We start from the raw sequence: 20291 nt of genomic DNA, 5'->3' as shown, positions 1-20291 counted from the left end.
GTTTTAGGATTATAATTTTACTTAGTGTTTTACCTTGAGCATTGATAAAATCAATACTTTAAAGAAGAGAACTCTTACAAAAAGGGAACTAAATTGTTCCAGAGAGATGAGCTGCAGTTATACATACTTCATTGAAAATGATTTCAAATTTTCAATGAACTTTTAAAAGTACGTTTTGTGTTCAAGTGTCTCCTTCATTTTGATTCATACCCTGGCTTGTTCTAAAAAGTTTCCCCTAAGTGCTAAAACTCAGGTCTGAACCACATTGCCAAAGGTTTTCTATACTCACCCAAGCAAAGCAATTCAGTGGGAAGGCTGCTGCAGTTAGTTCCATCATTCATAAGTCTCCACAGTAAATTCACACATGGGATATGAAAAGAGGGCCGTAAAAATTGAAGTTAATTTGAAAAGTCCCTCTGAGTTCATAAAAGAGTAAACACATCAGTTTCTGGGAAAAGAAGAACAAAATGTGTTACCTGTACTCCACTAGCTAAAATATGACTAAAGAGGAATTAAACTTAAAATGTTTCAATAAAGAAACCCAAGATAAAGTGCCTATGTAAATCACTGAAATTTTTTGAAATACAAAGTCTCATACTTTAGAAAAGACTATTCTAAGAGATTACATTAAATATTGGCAAAATATGCAAATTCTTGATTAGATAATTATTTTATTTAAATTACTGTTTCTCAATCTTCATGATATAAAGTGCATTTCAGCTCTTTTAGTGTGCATATTAAATTCAAATTTAAAAATTTTGTCTTTTATTCTAAAGTATAATTTCCAAAAGAGAGTATTACAGCCTATGGTTCTTCACTCAAATTTATATATTTTAGAATGTGTCATTAATATTTACTTAAACGTTTTAAATATTTTCTTAAATCTTTTAAGAATTTAAAAAATATTTACTACACCCTTCATAAGCTTTAGTAGTTAACTGAGAGACTGTAGCTGTGTGTGTGTGTGTGTGTGTGTGTGTGTGTGTGTGTGTGTGTGTGTATTTATCTAAAAATAGTTAACTGACATATGGGAAAATACCTTTCAAAAAGAAGTTTCACTTTAAAAAAATAAGAAAACTGTATTAACCTTCCTCCATTCTCTCTCCACTTTAAATTCAAAGATTGGAGATTTCTGTAAAGATGCACCCTCCATTTTTGGGGGCTACTATAAGTCAACCATGTTATGTTTAAGCATAAAGCAGGATAGAAAATAAAGAACAAATCAGTCATCATGTTTGTCAGATCCTAGAATTTGGTTCAATCTCATAAGTAATATGAAGAAAAAAAGAAAGAAGAAAAAGGAGGCATACCTATATGTCAAACCTCAGAGAAAGCCAGGGAAACAGACATAACTTGTAGACATAAAATTTACACCTTACTTCAGCAAATAAGTCTTAGAAACACTTTTCATACATGTCAAACTTGAGTCTATGGCCATAATTAAAACAAACTAGTCTCTTTAAAGTAGAAGGCTATTCATGATTCTTCTTTGCACATCCTAGAGTGCCTAACCAGGGCCTGATAAAATATTTGTTAAACTGAACTAAAAATGTCCTTTTTAGTAGAGTGTCTTCCCACTGCTCTCAGTTACTGTGGGTAAGGGCTGACCTATCCTTTGCCCCTTTATCAACACTGAATCATAATCGAGCTTCAAAACAATATGTCTAACTTCCCTATGGTCCTCTCTTTTTCTGAGGCACAGTAGATTTAAAATAGGATTTCATGGCCTCCTGCAAATCTGCCACTCTTTCTGGATTCCTTATTGTCTTTGTCAGTTTGGGCTGCTATAACAAAGTACCATAGACTAGATGCCTTAAATGACAAATATTTATTTTTCACAGTTCTGTAGGCTAGGAAGTCGAAAATCAATGTGCTAGCTGATTTGGTTCCCAGGAGTCACTGCCATTGCTGCATGAACATAGCAATCCACGTTCTGCCTTTAGATCCCCACAGTCACACCTGGCATTTGACTTACTCCTTAGAGCTGTGCCATAAGAACCAAAAAGAACCCAGGGCTAAGTGAGGTCTTCTTCCTGCCCAGATGACCAGGATGTAAGGATCCTTCAACTGTCATTTCCATCAATCCTTTCTCTCCTCTGCTTCTGGCTGCCTTCAACTACACATTCTATGCTTCGGCTGTACCTAAATCTTGGCCTGCATGTGCTGGATAACAAACTGTGCTTATCTCTCTAGTCTTGACAGCATGATGGATTCCCTGAGAGTTAAGACGAGAGCAGGCTCAGGAAGGATACCCGTGGAACATGGAACACAGTGCAGGGAAACCACTAAGTCAACTTGCCCATCTGTGGGTAAGGGCTGACCTATCCACATCCAAAGGGTATTCTCTTTCATGCTTCCTTTTCTCTGCACATGGTGTTACCACTCCCTGGATCCTATGGCCCCCACTGCCAGTCTAAACTGTTGTTGAACTCCTCACCATCCTTCAAGACCCAATAGTCACCTTTTTTGCAAAATTTGTATGATGCCTCTCTCTCTTTCTCACCCCCAAAATAGCCACCACCACCCATGCTATAGTATAATTATTTTCACATGTCTGTGTTTCCTGCAGATTCCTGACCCTCCAGAGTACCAGAAGAACATTCCTGTAACTCCCTGTGCCAGCAAATCTAGCAAATTCTTTGCAACTCAGAATTGCAGTTGAGAGATCGTCATTATCTTTAAAAGCCCTTGGCTGCCTTAAACATGGAAAATAGATAAACTGTGTGTTCTTGAGAATGAGGGAGTGTGGTCAGCTTTGGGCAAAGAGAATTGGAAGGAGAGAAGAGAGGCAGAACAAATCCTGTGTTCTGAAGAAAGAAAAAAACATTCCTGACCCAAGTTGGAATAAATAAACAAAGATACCTCAGTGCCAGAGGATGTGATGGGCCTGGGGTGGAAGCAGCAGGCAGGGTCACTCAGGAAGGTTGTATGATCGGGTCTCCGCATATAGGTCTTAGGCTTCTCTTCTCATGGATTGGTGAAGTGACAGGAGCTAGATCAGCCACAGTAAATGCAGTGAATCCTAATGAGTCAGTTCTGAAAAAATAAGCATTATCCTGACTGCGATCTTGGATCCTGGAAGTAGAATCATATGATTCATAACCAGAAAATGTCTTGTAAAATTTTTCCCATTTTTTAGTAAATGAAACAGAGTCCAAACGGTGAAGTGGTGAAGTCAGATCTATAATCTGATTTCTCTATCTCTAATCCTGAGCCACAAAACTCAGTTCGGGTGGATTCTATTCCTATTTACTATGAAGTGGTTTATCTCAGTCCATATTCTAATCTACAAATTGCCTCATTTTCTTTCTTAAGAAGGTGGAGTTGATATCCTAAGCAAATAATCATTAAATGTAGGACAGATCTGGCTGCCTTAAAAAAAAAAAAAAAAGAAAACAGAAGTACTTTTATAACAAGAAACAGGTATTTCAAGGTTCCTTGACAAAGAAGCAAAGGCAATTCCATGTAGAAAGGACAGTCTGCAACAAATGATGCAGGAACAATTAAATGTCCAGATGAAAAAAAGTAAATAAATAAAAAAGAACTTAGACACAAACTTTATGCACTTTCACAAAGATTAACTCAAAATGGATCACAGACCTAAATGTAAAATGCAAAACTATAAACCTTTGAGAAGAAAATATAGGAGAAAATGTGTGTGACTTTGGGTTTGGTGATGAATTTTTAGATGCAACATCAAAAGCATGAAAGAATTTCAACTCTATGTTATCCTCCACAATTATATCCACAACCGTGTGTGCAGACCCACCCTCCAGTCAATGGAGGCAGAGCGATGTGGGGACAGGGCACAGACTGTCAGGCCAAGCCAAAAGATTTGGGTGCTACTCAGAGTTCTGCAACTAATTAGTTGTGTCCCCTCACCAAAATAACTTTTCCAAGTTTCAATTGCCTCATCCGTAAAATAGGCATATAATTATAATTACCTAGCCCAAAAGGTTCTTGAAAGATACAAGAAAAGTAACATACATAAAAATATTTTAAAAGGGCAATGGTTATAATTTATATCATCTAGATAATTTAATCATCTAGATAGATTCCTAAATGTTTGATTCCTGAGTTCTACCCACACTTCTCTCCCACCACTGAGATTCTTCTGATTCATCAGATATAGGACAGGAACCGGGAATCTGCATTTTAGCTTTTCCCTAGTGAATCTGGGGCAAGTCTCCCAGGAATCCTGTTTTGAGAAACAATGCTGTAGTCATAAAATGTTAAGTAGTTTTAGGCTATTATTGTTATGATATGCAGAGTGTATTTCTCCTCCTTTTTAATATCACTTTCCAATTTTCTAGGATCTCGAGTCAAGTAAAGAGGAAAAGTTAATATAATGTCAACAGAAAGTCATGGCAATAATACCTATTATGAGAAGGGAAGTTGGTATTAGTAGGGAGTTGCTTTAAAAGTGAGGCTGTGCAGTGGGGTCCCTGGGACAAGTGTATGGTCAAGATGCCGAGTCTTCCATATCTTTGGTTCTCATTCCAATCTTTCTATGAGTCAAAACTTTGCTTTACCTATACCATTAAATCTTAAAGTTTCTAAGAAAAGACATAAAAGAAAGAGGTCATTTTCTATCCCCTTATATGACAGTGCCTCTAATATTATCTCATTACATCTATGTGATGACCTCAAAAATGTTTAGAGAAGATATGTCTGTGCAGGCAGTAATGAGCAGCATTATTTTAATGGTACAGAGATTCTTCTTAATAAACAACTTTAAAGAAAAATATTTCATTTCCTCTAGTATATTATATCATCCTAAGGGATTGCCGTTAACATAATGTAGAAAAACAGTCTAACTTGGTCTTGCCCTAACTGTTGTGTTTGCCTTAGAACTGTCTTAATTTATGGCAATCAAATGTTAAAATACTGCAGACATGTAAAATTGGGATATAGTACAATTAATTGTACCTTAATTTCATATAATAGATTCTTCTTGGTAAAATTGTATATGGATGTTTATACATTTAAAACAGCTTCAATTCTTCCAAAATTGAGTGAGAACCTTATAAAAGGAAGCATCAGTGAATCAATGGAATTAGATTCTGAGCTCTGCCACTTACTGTGTGGTCTCAAGAAGGGTACTTAACCCCTCTGTTCCTTATTTAAACTTTCTTTTATAATGAGATCACAACATTTATCAATAAGAATCTTTATGAGAATTATGTGTGCAAAGCCCCTTACATAGTACAGGCACACAAATGATTCAGTATATCTTAGTTCCTTTCTACTAATCATTCCTGCTCCTATTCATCTTCTAAGACCTAAAAATCTGCTTGTCTCCTTCCAGTATGAAAATGGGGTTAAGAAGAATAGAGAAGCAAAGAGTGTGTGTGTGTGTGTGTGTGTGTGTGTGTGTGTGTGTGTGTGAGAGTGAGAGAGAGAGAGAGAGAGAGAGAGAGAGAGAGAGAGAGAGAGAGAGAGAGAGAGAGTGTGTGTGTGCGCGCGCTCGCGATTGGGTCCTCAATACGGAGGACAAAGATTTCAAAAATGTACAAACATTTCAGGGAGACCGAGATTTTAAACCTTCTAAGTGCAAAAATATTTTCTGTATCATTTCTTTCTCTATAGAATAACCCAGAGGTACTCTGCACACAGCAAACATAAATGTTGATGGAAGAAAAAGGATTTAAGGAAAGATGAGAGTCTGAGGATCAAGAAAGAACTGCAGTGGTGAGAAGGCAGGAGAAAACAGACGATGGCTTACAGGAAATTAAAATGGTGGCCTTAATATCCGTTGATTTTGCTATTAACATGGTCAGGCAGCAAGCTTATTTGCTTTTGGATCTATTTTCCAATAGATTGCTATGTGCTACAGGACTGAGACAGATGCTGAGAATGGGGCAGAGGGAAGAACTCTACAATATACTTGCATATTAAGAGATAAACAATCTGGTACCTGAGTAATATTCCTGTGGTAGAGAAACAATTTTGAAAACCAAAAGAATAACACTGTAGTGGTATACAGTATACCAAGTATATTTAAGAGAAACACTAAAGTTGAAAATAGCATAAAGTTTATCTATTTCTTCATGGCTTAGAAAAGTATACCTTTTATAGTGCATATTTAGAAAGTATTGATAATTCCTGGTAGCCACGCTCTGCCATAAATTAAAGCTAAGGTCAATTTAGCAGGTTAAAGAGACCAAAGTTTGGGAGCACATTGTGTCAACTGCAGTACTTCAGTGAATCCTAAAATAAGATTTTGAAAGAGAATCAAATTCCTTCATGTACTTATAAGGAAACTGAGGCTCTGAAATGTAAAAATATGACTTTTGTAAGATAACTTAAGGTAGGAATAGGTACCAGCAAAACTCAGGTCTTCCAACTTGCAGCCAAGGGCACTTCCTTAAGTGCAATGTATGGTATAGTTATACTATCTCAGGTTCCTAGTTTTTCCGATACATACTTTCCTTTTTTCCTCTCCTAAAAATTCTGTAAAGGCAGCCTTTTTTTTTTTTTTTTACATATGTAATTTGTAATTTAAAATCTGGGGGGGTCATCCCTGAGAGGGCTATGTTCCTCAGAGATTAAACTAGTTATTTTTTGGAACTCTAGAGATGACTGCTCTGGAAAAGAAAAATGTTCCTTTTTGTTTAGAGTGATTTTGAGGTGAAAGATCTCTTGATCACCCTGGATTATAGTATTGTACACATAGGCTCCAAGGATACCTACCAAGGCCTCATCAGTCCTTAATGACCCTACAGGGCATTAGAGATCTTATGAATTTGTTTATCAATTTGCAACTCTAATTTCATGACACATGAAACACCAGTAAAAAATAATCCCCTGCCTCAATATTTTAGAAAATACAAAGAAATACACAGTCACTGTAGACCTGTTAGCTCTTGCCCAGTCTGGTTTTTATTATTATACATATGAAGAGAATACTCTGTTTGCTAACATCTATAAAGGGGCTGATTTCCTCAGCTCCGTAGTAATTGTTTAATGTTAAATCAGTACAAAATTTTATGGCCTGTTTCTCAGAAGCTCTTTGTCTAGCATCAGGTATGTATCTAGACTGTATAGCAGCTGTTAATTTTTAGGTTACAAAAAAAAAAAAAAAAAGATAACATGCATTTTTCCAACCTTTAACGGAAACTCTTTTCAGTTTAAATAGTCTGACTTCTTGATGGAGTTAAAAAACATCTTCAATTCTTTCAATTCTTTCTGTAAATCAAAACATGCTCAAAAAAAAAAAAAAAAACAAGAGAGAGAGAGAGTTCAACTTTTAAGAGGCAAAAAGCTTCCAGATTTCTAATATAGTCTTATGTTTTCTTTATGGACTGAAATGATTTTAAAATGTTTTTAAGAAAAAAATCAAGAGTGAAAATAATTACTTAAACCAAGTCAAATAAAAAAGATTATCATAAATTTCATAAGCCTTGCAATATTATTTCAGGATTTATTTTAAAAATAAGATTTCCTTTTTGTTTACTATTCCTCCCTGCCAAAAGAGACACAGAACTTCTCCGTGACGCTATCTTTGAGGTCGACACCTGATAACCACTTTTTTTTTTTTTTTTTAGGAAGTAAGACCATATAGCGGTCCACTGGGTCATTCTAGGGATGGAATCCTAATACCTTAAAACTCATCAGGATTGAGTTTAGGACTGTGGCTTAAACCCAAGTGCTTCAGATCTCTTCCCCTTCAGCAATGTTTTCCTCTTCACCATCTCACCTGCCCCTATCCTCCCTGAAATCCCAGGCTCCAGGGATCTGAGGCTTGTCCTTCCTGTAACAGATTTTCTTCTAGAAGGGCTGGAAAACAAAGAGAATCACCTTCTCTCACATCCCGTGAGTTTCACACCATGTGGAATTTACCAAGTAGGAAGGGACTATGCACACTTCTGCGGGTATGTGAGGAGAGTACAGCTCATTTTAGAGAACCCACAAAAGCACTTATGAGACAGCAGAAGCATACAGACAGTCTCTCCACATCACGCTGTGTGATCGCTTCTCTTGTATTCAGGCTCTGACTTTGCCGACATTGCCATTGCAGGATTTTTTTAATCACTAAATAAGATGGCATGAGGCTGCTGCGGTGGGCAATAGGCCTACACTTGCCCTCAGCATCACCAAAGCTCATTAGATCCCATTAATCAAATATTTGTTTTTACATTAAACACACAGTGTTCTAGAAACACAAATTTCTGGCACGGCTAATCCTTGCATGACGGGAGTTTTGATAAACCAGCAAATTTTCCTGCTGACATTCCTCAGGTTACATGCTTTCCCGATCCTACAGGCAGTGTCAGTTATCTGCTGCCCTCTTTTGAATTTTAGGGTACACTGCACTCATAAACAGGGCAGATTGCCTAAAGGAGCCTCTTCTTCCTGTCTGGGGGCAGTTTCAACCTCTGGCTTAGCTTTCTAATGACCAGTAAGGGCCAGCCTAGTTCTGCTAGAAATAAGGCATTTTATCTTCCCCTTTACATTCTACTTTCTCTTCTGATGTTCCTCTATGCGGAAAGCAAAACCCATTTTCTACAAGAACAAAGCAGGAAATGAATTATAACACATGTCATTTTTTTTTTCCCCTTTTCTAATCTTAAACAAATTTACCACCCAGACCGCTGCCCCCAGAGGGGCCGATCTATTTGTCCCCCTAAAATGCAGGCATACAGTTCTGGTGATAAGGATACCGAAAGGAAGAAATATGCCTGAATACTTTCCCTATGCCTGTCTAGCTGAACACATCTGTCCTTCTAGGATAATAGCCAGGTTGAGGTCCTCACAGAGACGACAGGGTCACAGAGGAATCAGAAGGCCTTGCAGGAAGTTAGACCTGCTGGGCTGGGTACAGCTCACTCACATCCCTTTCTTCTTGTTTTCCTCCCTACCTCCACCTGCTACTCTCTGCTGTGATCATTCCTCCAGAACCACTTGTATGATGGTTCCTTCCCCATCTCCTCTCTGATAGCAATCTTGCCACTCTACCCACATGTCCCCTGGTCATTTCTCCTGCTTCCTTGTACCAAACTAATACACAGAGGAATAGGTAAGAATATGTTCATTAAAAATAAAAGAAACTATTGTCATCTTTCCCTCAAAATCATAGGAGTTCTTTGGAGAATAGGAAGACAGTGACAATGTGGTGCTCAGGAAAATCATGAGACCATACCTAAGAATATAAGTTCTATCAGAAACTTGATTTTTGTCTGTTCTATGGCGATCTCATATGCATAGCCTTTTCATACTTGCCCATAAAGCATCAATTTCCCTCAGCCTCTCTCTTTGCTATAGCAGTCTCATATTGAGAATGGCAGTTTTCTGACCATAGAGATAGGAGGAGTGATTCCACTGTAGCTCCTAGTGGGAAAAAGAATTGGATGGCACTGTCTTCCTCTGGGCAGAAGCAATAATGAAATTGACTGATGGTCCAATCAGGCCACTAGAGATTAAAATACCAGAAGACACAGAAATCCTCACAAACCATTAGGCAGGTACACCTCTGCACCAGGCCGACTTCCTGTGTGTGCAACCTGCAGAGGTGTTCAGGGCCCTGAGCTTACTTAGAAGAGCCCGCACTGGTTTTCATGTTCTGCTATAGCTGTCTCGAAATTCTTCAGAAGTTTTGAACAAGGGCCTGCGTCTTCTTTTTGCATTCGGTGCCTCGAATTACATAGCTGGTCCCACACAGCATTCAGGTACCCCCCAGTTCTAAGGCATTCTATTTTTCTTCTGAAATGCTTATTTATTTGGGGAGTGGAATAACATGTTATTTGCCTTGTATCTGTTTTAGTTCTCTTAACTAGAATGCCTGCTTGTAAGGTTGATGCTGCACAGCTGCCTGGCAGTTTTATTCCCAGGGACTGCAGGCGTGGTCACTTACGGAAAAAGGAAGTTTCCATGGAGAACCCTGTGATGTGCCTGGAAGGAATCATCAGGGCAGGTAGATAGATCCTGGGACATCTTGATAGTTCAGGAAAAAGAGAGGTACATAAGTGACTCCCAGGGGCGATTCTGTTGTGTCTAGAAAGAAAAGAGATGAGAAAATCTGTTTCTTCCAGACGTTTCCCTTCTAGCTGAAGCCACAAGGCCCCTGGTGCATATTCAGCTGATGTTTTTTATGTCTCCTACTGTTACTCTGAATTCTTCCTGAGCTATTACAGACAAGCACTACATCAACACAATTTATTTTATTACAATGCCATGTCATATCATCTATCTCCTGTTCACATCAGGCTGACATGACACTGAGTTTGTGTATGAGCATATATGGACACCTATTACCGCCATCGCCAAGGAATAACATTTCTTGAGTGCCCACTACCATGTTAGATGCTACGAACAGAACTGTGAGGGCACATATAATGATTTAATACCAGAGGGAAAAGAGGATACTCTTTTTATTTAATTCGACTTGCAGAAAAACAAAACAAACAAATAAAAAAAAACTACTTGAGATTTCCTCTCCATGCCTGTATGGTGGCAAGACCTCTAAAGCACATAAAGCTCTTATCTTTGTTCATTCCCCAAAGAATAATAGATCAGTTGGAGCTCTGATGTTGTTTTAATAATGTACAATTTACAATTCATTGGTTACCAAGCACTCACAGTATAATTAATTTTACAGACCTGTTCAGCAAATCCACATGGTATTGTACAATACGACGGGTGGGGGCAGTGGTACCAGGAGGAGGAGGGTTAGGAGGGGAAGGCGAAGGGAGAAAGCCAACTTCTCTTTTCTTTCATATCAAAGCAGCCGATTCCTGCACCAGCTGGGCAGATTGACAGGCAATTGCCATGGCTGTAGGAAAAATTGAGTTGAATGTACAAATAAATATCTCCCCACCAAAAAGTTTTGGACCAGCAAAAACCGCAGTCCTTATGGATACCAGATTCAGTCTCCTGGGACAATCTTACTAAGGAAGCATGGCGATAATACCACAGAGCTACATCAAGCATCAATTCTTTTATAAAGAAAGTTCTCTCCCTCTCCTTCTTAACTACATACTCTTCCACAAATACTATTAAAGCTGGATGTGACCACTTTCTCCTCCAGTGCAAAAAAGTGTGTGCAAAGTGTGTAAAAGCAGGGGTGCCAACTGTGGTGAAGGGGAGAGAGGAGGGACAAAAATTCCCTGCCTGTTTTCATGACCTTCCCGAGTGCCATCATTTACTTGAAGGGACCTCTGGAAATTCACAGAGAAGTCTCCAATCCAAATAAAATTCACGCGAAATGTGTCTAAGGATATTTCTGATCAATGACCTGCTTTATTTTTAAATCTCTGTTTTTAACCTTTTGGATTTTCCAAATATAAACATAATGTTTTAGCTTAGAATTAGTTTGTCCACAAAGGTGAGTCCTTTTGTTGCTGTTCTTAAAAACAGAACTTGAAAAAGGTGTAAATAGGCTCAACATATTTCTGTTTATTCTTAAAGCCTGTTTTTCAATTTGTTATGGTTTCTAAGATCCCCAGAATGGGACTGCATATGTGAAAGCTGGCTTCTACACAACAACCAAGTCGTAAACACTTGAGTTATTGTGTCCCATACAGTATGGAGGCCAAGAGCTTGGGCTCTATAGGCAGACAGACTTGGGTTCTGATCTTGGCTTTGTCACTTGCTAGCTTGGAAAAGTCATTTAACTTCTTGAGACCTTAATTTTTTTCATCGATAAAATAAAGTTGAAAACCTTTACTTCACAGACCTTTTGAAGGAGGAAAGGAGATAATTTGTATAAAATGATCAGCATAATGCTTTGCTTTTGGTGGGTGTACATAATAAGTGGTCATAATTATTTTATTGATGTTATTTAATCATGATTAGTCATTTTGTTATGTTTAGCTTTTGCTCTTTTTGGTAGCTCAGCAAATCACCATTGCTTCGTTTTGAGCTTGGATGTCCATACAATGACCATACCTTCTAGTTTCCCATTAGGTTAAATCAGGAAGGTCTATGTTTAAATCAAGGTAGACTTGCCCCAAAAGGAGTAGCTTGAACTTTCTTTCACTGGAATTCCAAAGGTTGGTTAACAAAGGTGGGATATTGTTTTCAGGAAGTCAAAGAGAAAATGGACTCTTCTCATTAGAAAATCAAATGTCGTTTCACACAAGAAGTAATACAAGGCCAGTTTAGCAACGGAAGGAGGACATGGTCAGCATAATGAGGGTGTTAGGTTAAAGGCATTAGGCCATCCATAAAGGAACACCTTCGCCTCTAATGGGCATCCAAGGTAGGGAGCAGGTAGGGTGGGAGCATTTATGAAAAGAATGGAAGTTCCTGAAAGTGGAGTAGGACATGGAACACACTCCCTTACATGTTTAAGGGTCCTGAAGACTCTGCTAAACACTTTGTATATGTTAATTTTTTTAGTTTCTCATAGCTATGGTTATAATCCCCATTTTACAGCTAAGGAATGTGAGGCACGGAGAGTGTAAGTCCAAGGTGACATGAACTCCTTTTTTTCCCATAAACTCTCTGAAGCTATGAGAGTCACTGTCCAAGGCCATCTGGATAGGTGTTCTACTTGAGACTGCGGCTGAAATTAACAATGACTTAAATGTTATCGTGAGATTGTAAATTATAACAACCTATAGTTGGAAGCCTGGAGGGCTGGCAGAACATTCACAAGCCAGGAAGATGGTGGGAGGGGGCTCTGAAGATCTAGAGAACAAACAACCTAGAGAAGATGCTCTGAGCTCACCATAGCATTCCAGACCTGTCACTATGGTGACCCACTAAAGGTGTTGAGAAGAAGGGAGGATTTTTCTCATGTGCCTGTTTATGAGTAGCTCTTCCCACAGGGAATCACAAACTGTTTGTGCACTTCTGTTTTAGTTGGATGCTTGTGGTTAAGGCAACAGAGACCCATTCAGAACACACACACAAAAAAACGGGACAGAGTGTTGTTGCAAGGGTATGTACTCACAGACTGAAACTGGACCACAAATTGCAAAGCACTTTAGAAATCAACACAGCTCCAGGGATTAAATCTTCTTCCTCTCATGGGTGCCTTATGGTTTTCTTTCTGTGTTTCCTCATTTCTCAGCATATCTCTGCATTGTCTCCTCTTTCTGTCATCGGCTGCCTTTGCTTCATCACGGTTTCCAATTCCCCATGATCCACCATGGCCTCTGCTGCCCCAGTACAACCCCAAGCAGTCTCCCTTCTTACCATTTAAACATAATCATGATGATGTCTTAGTTCATATTTCCAAGAGAGAAAATCTGATTGGCTCAGTTTATTTTTTTCTGAACAGAGTTGTAGGTACTGTCCAGCCGGAGTGCTTTCTGCACTTGTGTGGGACACCCACTCCTCTCCCAGTCAGCAGTGAGACAAGCAGTGTGGGATTACATGGTTCAAACATGGGCTGGGGGCTGCTGCTTGTGCAGTGGCTCTGAGCAAGGCAGTCTCCATTCCAAGAGACTCCATCTAAAGCAGGCACTGCAGACAGTACTGATGTACCTTCTGATACAAGTCTGGATCTGGCAGAGGAGACGTGATCTTCGGGTGGGGCACAGGGACTTAGAAGGAGGCTCTGATTCAGCAGAAAGCTGTCCAGCAACTTCCTCTGGAATTTTACTGCATATTTCCAAGATTTTCCTGTTTTGCCTACTCAACTCCTGCTGGTCGTCACTTGGGATCATCCTCAACATTCACAGACACACGCACACAAATATGCATACACATGCATATATGCACACACATTGGGTTTGGCTTCTCCCATTCTCAATCAGTCCCTGACCTCAGTCCATCTCCCAACCTGCTCATACTCTTCTTCCTAAGGAGTTTTGGTGCCTGCTCTATGTCCTCCCCAACATCTGACCTTGGCCAACACTGTTTTTAGCTTAGTTACTCTCTTGTCATGGCTTGTCCCTGAAGGAATTCTCATTCTCTGAACTGCACAAACTATGACAAATAGACAAATACATTTTGCTGTCAGGGCACATTGGGTCACAAATGATATGTAGCTGATGTCTATCAACCGTCTAGAGTCAGTTTACTCAACAGCATTTGTCAGGACGATTCCAGCCAACTTTGCTTAGAGTTACTAGTCCCTCCTACTTGCTGCCTGTCATTCACGTACATCAAATCCTTAGGGTTTGTTTTGGTTTATGGTAATCAATTAATCAACTCAAAAATATCTTCTACCAAGCCAAGCTTAATTCGGGTTCATTGAATCCTTCTTAATATTTTCATTTCTATCACTCTTTGTGAAATTTGTTTTTTCCTTTGATCATTTTTCTCATGTTCAACTTCTTTCTCCCTTCAGTCTTCTAGAGCTCCTAATAATCATTTGTTCCATGGCAACTCCCTGATCTACCCATCTGGCCCAGCAGGATACACTTTATTTTATTCTTTTTTAAAAATTGCATTCAACACTGCACAATTACATCTGATATTTTTCTTTCCCTTAGTCAACTGTCCAGGCCATCTTAAGTGTTCCTGAAATATAAGACCCTGGTTTACACTGGTTAGCACATAAATTTGATTGCATGGAGAAAGATAGGATCTTTTCTCACAGAACCCAGTCGTCTCGGGTAGCTTTGTATGTGGGCATACAAAGCTACCCGAGACGACGGGGTTCTGTGAGACCCTAGTGTGACCTATAGGGTGCTGAGATGATCCATTGCTCCTTAAAAGATCCTTTCGCAATATCCTCTAATTCAGCAGTTCTCTATTACCCCTGGAAGTTTAAAAATTACAGATGCCAGACCTCCACGAAGACCAATTAAGTCCGAACCTCTGGGGTTGGGGATACAGACACAAGTATGTTTTTTAATTCTCTAGGTGGTTCTAATATGTAGTCATGGTTGAGAACTCTTCCTTACTTCAGTGGTTTATAAACTTGGCTGCAACTTGGAATCACTAGGGAGCTTTAAACAATACTGATGCCTGGGTTTCACCCTGGAAGGTTTTGGTTTAATTAGTTTGGGTTTTGGCCTGGACATTATAATTTTAAAAGCTCCCCAGGTGATTCTAATATGCAGCCAAGATAATGGATGCCTGAAATTTCAATGTTAGGCTATCCATTTCTCACCTAGGTTTGTATTTGAGACAATAATACACATCCTTTGGAGAAAGATGATTCTTTTCCCAATTACTTATGCTTTAGTGTGAATGTGTTCCAGAAGTAGAGTTGCCAAATTGAAAACAGAATACCCATTTAAATTTGAACTTCAGATAAACAAAAAACTAAATTTTAGTGTAAGCATACCCCATGTAATATTTGTGATGTACTTATTATATGACAAATTTATTCTCTGCTGCTCTGAAATTCAAATTTAACTGGGCATCCTATATTTGTACTTGCTTAATTGGGTCAGTCCTATCTAGGAGGCTTTCTGAGAGCAGGTTGTGGCAATGGGTCATGAAAAAAGCACAGAGAGAGACACAGAGCTCCTGAGGGGAGAGCATGAGGAATACTGTGGAAACACCACAAAACAAAGAAGGCCTATACCAAACACCAAATCATTTGACTTGTCTAACCCATCCATGTACCACTCTGCCACATTCTTATAAAAATCAGCAGATCTCCCTTCCCTTACCAGCTTAGATGGCAGAGCGTGTATTTTTGTCTCAATCACAAACTTAGGTGAGAAGTGGATAGCCTAACACTGAAATTTCAGACATCTATTATCTTGGCTACATATTAGAATCACCTGGGGAGCACTTAAAATTACAATGTCCAGGCCGAAACATAAACATAATCCTTCAAGACTTGACTGCACCATCCACAGTGGCAGACATCTTCAGTCTAGAATCCCATTCTTGCTCAGGCAAGAAAAGGGTAGAAATGTAATCCATGGCTACCTTATTAACTAATGTTCTAAATTTTTAAATATAGAATTCATTATATTTAGAATTACAAATTTATGCAAACTCTAAATATAGAACTTAATTAAATCTTGATATAGAATTTAATTATACTCAAAGGTTTCAAAATGTCTAATTTTGACTTATGATAACTGTAACCCACTTCCAGAAAGGTAAGCAGGAAAAAATGCCTTCAGAATTAAGGAAAGGAGGTAGATATGTAAGTAAATATGATAAAGGCTTTTTAAACTAAATTCCCAGTAAACCTATTACAAGGTCTTATAGTCCTGTGTATCCTAATCCCATCCTCCACATAAATTCACCTGTCATTTTTTTTCAAGGACATTTTTCATTTCACTTTTCTTTTGAACTCTTCCCTTTACATCTGTAGATACCCAGGGGATCTTCCTCTCACTCGTTTCCAGGTTACCTAAACAGCATGTACTTACATCTGGTAACGGAGAATGTCGGTGCACCTAGGAGAACTGGGTCCACAACCGGAAATCTCTCCTTAGATTCCTGAGATTCAACATATTTCAACATATTAGGTTACCAGGATCTAGAAAAACAAGTTCACTTATTTATGAACATCTTTCACTTCCTAGTTCAAATGATATTTAGATTATTAAATCTGACCGAGCATGAAGTCAATACCCCAGAAGAAAATGGGAGACATTCCTTTAGCCCAAACAAGTTCCACAGAATATCTAGCTATATATTAAGTTCTTCTTAGCCCTTCTTCCCACTCCCCCACTGCCCCTCCTCTCTGCATCCCCACCTATCCCCTCCTGCTGTTTATGTTCCTCAATTTTCTCCTATCACCTCATTGCATTATCCAATGACTCCATCAAATGACCCTTCACAGGTGTCTCTGAGCTCATTCAGCCCTGGGTCTGACTGCTGCTTGGGATACACAGGGCCCTGCAGTACCCTGCACCCCCTCCTGTTAAAATGGAAATTGTATTGCCTTTCCAAAAGTTATCCAAAGAATCTCAAGAAAATACTCTTTGCTTTCCACCAAAACTAAAGACAGTGGCACTCTAGTCTGTGGTAAAGTAAATGTTTAAAATAAGAGGAATTCTTCCTTCCTTCTGTACTGGGGGTGCCAAATCGCCCACTGACATTGCATCCCAAGGATATAGCTAAGCAGACAGAAGCAGTCTGTTTAAAATGAGAGCACCAGGTAATATATGTTACTGTTCAGCTTATCGATACTTCCCAAATCAACTTCTTGCAGGATTTCTTCCCATCTGTCCCTCTGCATAAAATTTAAACACTGGAATACAGAGAAGCTGAGCTAACTACCAGGAAGGGCACATTTGGTCAGGTAAGGAGCCGCCAATCATTCTAAGACCTGTTGGGCAAGCTTATCAGGTTCCCAATTTCTCCAGTATGAAATGCCTGGCGGTTTCAGTGATAGAGATAAGCACAGCTGTAATCTTCCATGATCCAGAGCTTATTCACAGATCACAGCTGTGTAATTTCAGGTAACATGCTTCCCTTGTTTGGATTTGTTTAACATTGTTAAATATATAGTCAGACCATCTGCACAGTATTTTTTTTAAATTGGAAATTACAACCATAACTTCCTTTTTATATATCAATAAACTAAACAGCAAAATTTCAAAGGGATCCTTCTGCACCAAGCACTGAAGCAGAATGCCTGTCCCACGCCACACCACCGCCTAATTGCACACTAATTGGACAAACGTGATTAAATATTTCAAGATCTTTACTAATTGCCTCTATTTTAGCTTTAAAATTTGCTTGCCACCAACAAATTTAATGACACTGGTGTCTAGTCATCAGCAAAAAGCCCAAGAGTTGCTCTTTAAAATGTACCTAGTCAGAGTATTTACTGATTGTGCATTGTTTCCAATGTAGCTTAATTAGAAATCCAATCAGTTCGCTAAGTCTAATTATACTTGATTTGTAGATTCAGACTATGATACATAATGAAGCCAAGCAGCTAACAGTAAACGTGCCTGAAATGTAACAATAAGAGAAATATTTTTTCATGTACGTCTTGTCACTTTGGAAAATCAAGTAATACACACAATCTTTCATGGTGGGGATTTTGGTGGTTTTAGCTCTTCCAAATTTCTAAGAGCTGGGTACCAATTCTATTGGTAAAGCCTACTTTGAAAGGTGATAGTCAGAAAATATTTCTATGTCTTCATATTAAAGATTAAAAATAAAAGAGAAACAATTGCTCCCTTCACATTTACACTGTGAGAAACTTTTGTGGCATTATCTCACAGAAGTTGCCTTGCTGAAACTGATATGGTAATAATGGACACAGTTATGTAATTCTTATTAAAAAAAAATGTTGCCCTCCCAGAAATTTGATTTTCTATCTTGCAAAGTGCGTTATGCAGTGCCTAAAAATCACAGTGTTTACATATGCATATATTCAAATAAGCGAGGGCATAATTTTGTATATATACAACATTTTATTGAAGGGAAATAGTTCTAAATATATTAATGCATACCTGCAGTAATTTATAACTGATTATTGGTCTGTAAAAATAGGCTCAGGAAAGCAGAGAAAAGAAAAGGAGCTTTAAAAAAAAAATTAATGCAGACCAAGATGACAATTACCACTATCTCAATCATTTGAACAATTGGAGACAGTGAAATTCAGAGGGAACAAAATACCCATTGCTCTACACTCCAGAATACAAGCATTTCTGTGTTGGCATACACGATGCAGACACATTGCAATCATAAAATGGTCCTAGTGCCGAGGACTGTCCATCTTACCTTGCAGTTGTCATCTACCAAAATGGGTAGTGTTTTAGAACTGTAAGGATGCTTGTGATAATGTTGGTTCAAAACAAATTTTCAAAATCATAGTTGTTTCACTTTGATTTTGAACACTGTTGGAGAAATCAAGAGGTGAATCAGAGTGGAGGGGAATAGGTAGAAAAGAAATGTGATTTTTAAGCTTTTGGGACAATATTACAAACATAATGGAGGACGCTTCAAAACATCTGAAACTCTTAATTCCTGCTGACTATTCAACAATAGACTATGACTTTAGCATAGTGATCTTTCCTTTAATGTAAAACTTATCTTTTTAGAATAATGTAGCTTAAAGAATGAGTTTAATTTTGCATTAAAAATCTATTATTTACATTTATTTTGGTTTTTCTTTTAAAAAGTTTTAAAATAAAAATGAATAAAATAAAATATATATGTGCATACATGTGTGTGTTTATAGATTTGTATATATATAAAGACTCCATGACAAATACCTTATTTTTTTTCTTTCTCCCTTTTTCAAAAGTATCTCTCTCATGGCATGTACTAAGGGTTTTCCTTTCAGTTCTTTTTCTTTTAACACAGTTCCAAATCAGCACAGCTTTTAGCCAAGGCTCTTATTCATACTCTTCTGTGTGTACCTCTTATTTTTCCTATACTCCGGTATCACTCTTTATTAATTAATTTCTCAAAATTTAAGCAAAATGCTAATCATGGAGTTGTTTTTCTCCAAGCAGAGTTCATCACACTGACCTTCGGGTTAACAGAGAAAGCCCTCATTAGCCTCATTTGAATGTGACACTTTAGAAAACTTCTCCTTTACCTTCGTTACTAAGGAAGGATTGCTTTTTGAATATTGCCACTTAGATTTTCGAACACAGTGAGGTGAGAAAGTTGGAAAGTGACAGAGATCCCTTTATATCTATAGGCTAAGGCAGGTTATTTCCCACCTTCATTAACTGATTTTGGTGAAAGAAAGAGAAGATGTTCAGTAAGTCCTCACTTAACATCATTGATTGGTTCTTGGAAACTAATTTTAAGGGAACCGAAATAAAAGGAAAGCAACTTTACCTTAGGCTAATTGACAGAAACAACAGTTAAGTTTCTATGTATTTCTGGTCACAAAAATGGTACTGAACTTCAAAATAAAAACCCAAATACTTCTAATATTAAACATGAAAATAAACATGAGCCGAACATACATTGAAGAAAAATTAATAGAAACAAGTAAGGTGAGTATTTTCTACCCGGCTTATTCCAGTTCTGGGATGCGGGGACTGGAGCCTTTCCTGGCAGCTCAGGGTACGAGGCAGGACCCACCCTGGACAGGCCAGCCTTCCATCACAAGGCATATCACACCCAAACCCACCCTCACTCAGATTGAAGCAATGAAGAAAATGCCATTCACCTTTCATGCACATCTTTGGGATGTGGCTAGAAAACCAAAGTCCCTAGAGAAAACTCACATAGACATGGGAGAATGTAAAAAACACATAGACTGTAGCCCCCACCCAGAATCAATTGTTCTTTTCTTATCAACATTATAAGAAAATGATTTGAACGAAATGATGTTATTCAAGGACCTGCTATAAATATAAAACATGAACTTAACTACAGAACAGCTATTCAAAAGCAGAAGTTGACAATCATATCACTGGCACCCATTTAAAATAATATGGTTTCTATACTATTTGACATCATTTGAAACAATAATTTTTTACATGTTTCAAGAAAAAAAAAGTAGA

General features: G+C 38.2%; 1 protein-coding gene across 5 annotated transcripts in view; it reads right to left on the bottom strand.

Moving 5' to 3' along the window:
* Window positions 1–3024, bottom strand: part of LOC118613683 — a 37071-nt gene extending 34047 nt beyond the window's left edge. For 3 of the 5 annotated variants that reach the window (XM_036236797.1, XM_036236792.1, XM_036236786.1), the window contains exons 1-2: window positions 2863–3021; window positions 290–448 (exon numbers count right to left, since the gene is read on the bottom strand). The gene's annotated coding sequence lies outside the window, so the exon portion shown is untranslated. Of the gene's footprint in view, window positions 1–289; window positions 449–2862 lie in introns of all 5 variants that reach the window. The other 2 variants (XR_004955696.1, XM_036236787.1) reach the window with 2 other exon arrangements.
* Between the last annotated feature and the right edge of the window lie 17267 nt (window positions 3025–20291).

This window comes from Rousettus aegyptiacus, unplaced genomic scaffold, assembly GCF_014176215.1.
Source record: "Rousettus aegyptiacus isolate mRouAeg1 unplaced genomic scaffold, mRouAeg1.p scaffold_m13_p_1, whole genome shotgun sequence".
Taxonomy (NCBI): Eukaryota; Metazoa; Chordata; class Mammalia; order Chiroptera; family Pteropodidae; genus Rousettus; species Rousettus aegyptiacus.
This window is presented reverse-complemented; position numbering and strand designations above follow the sequence as displayed.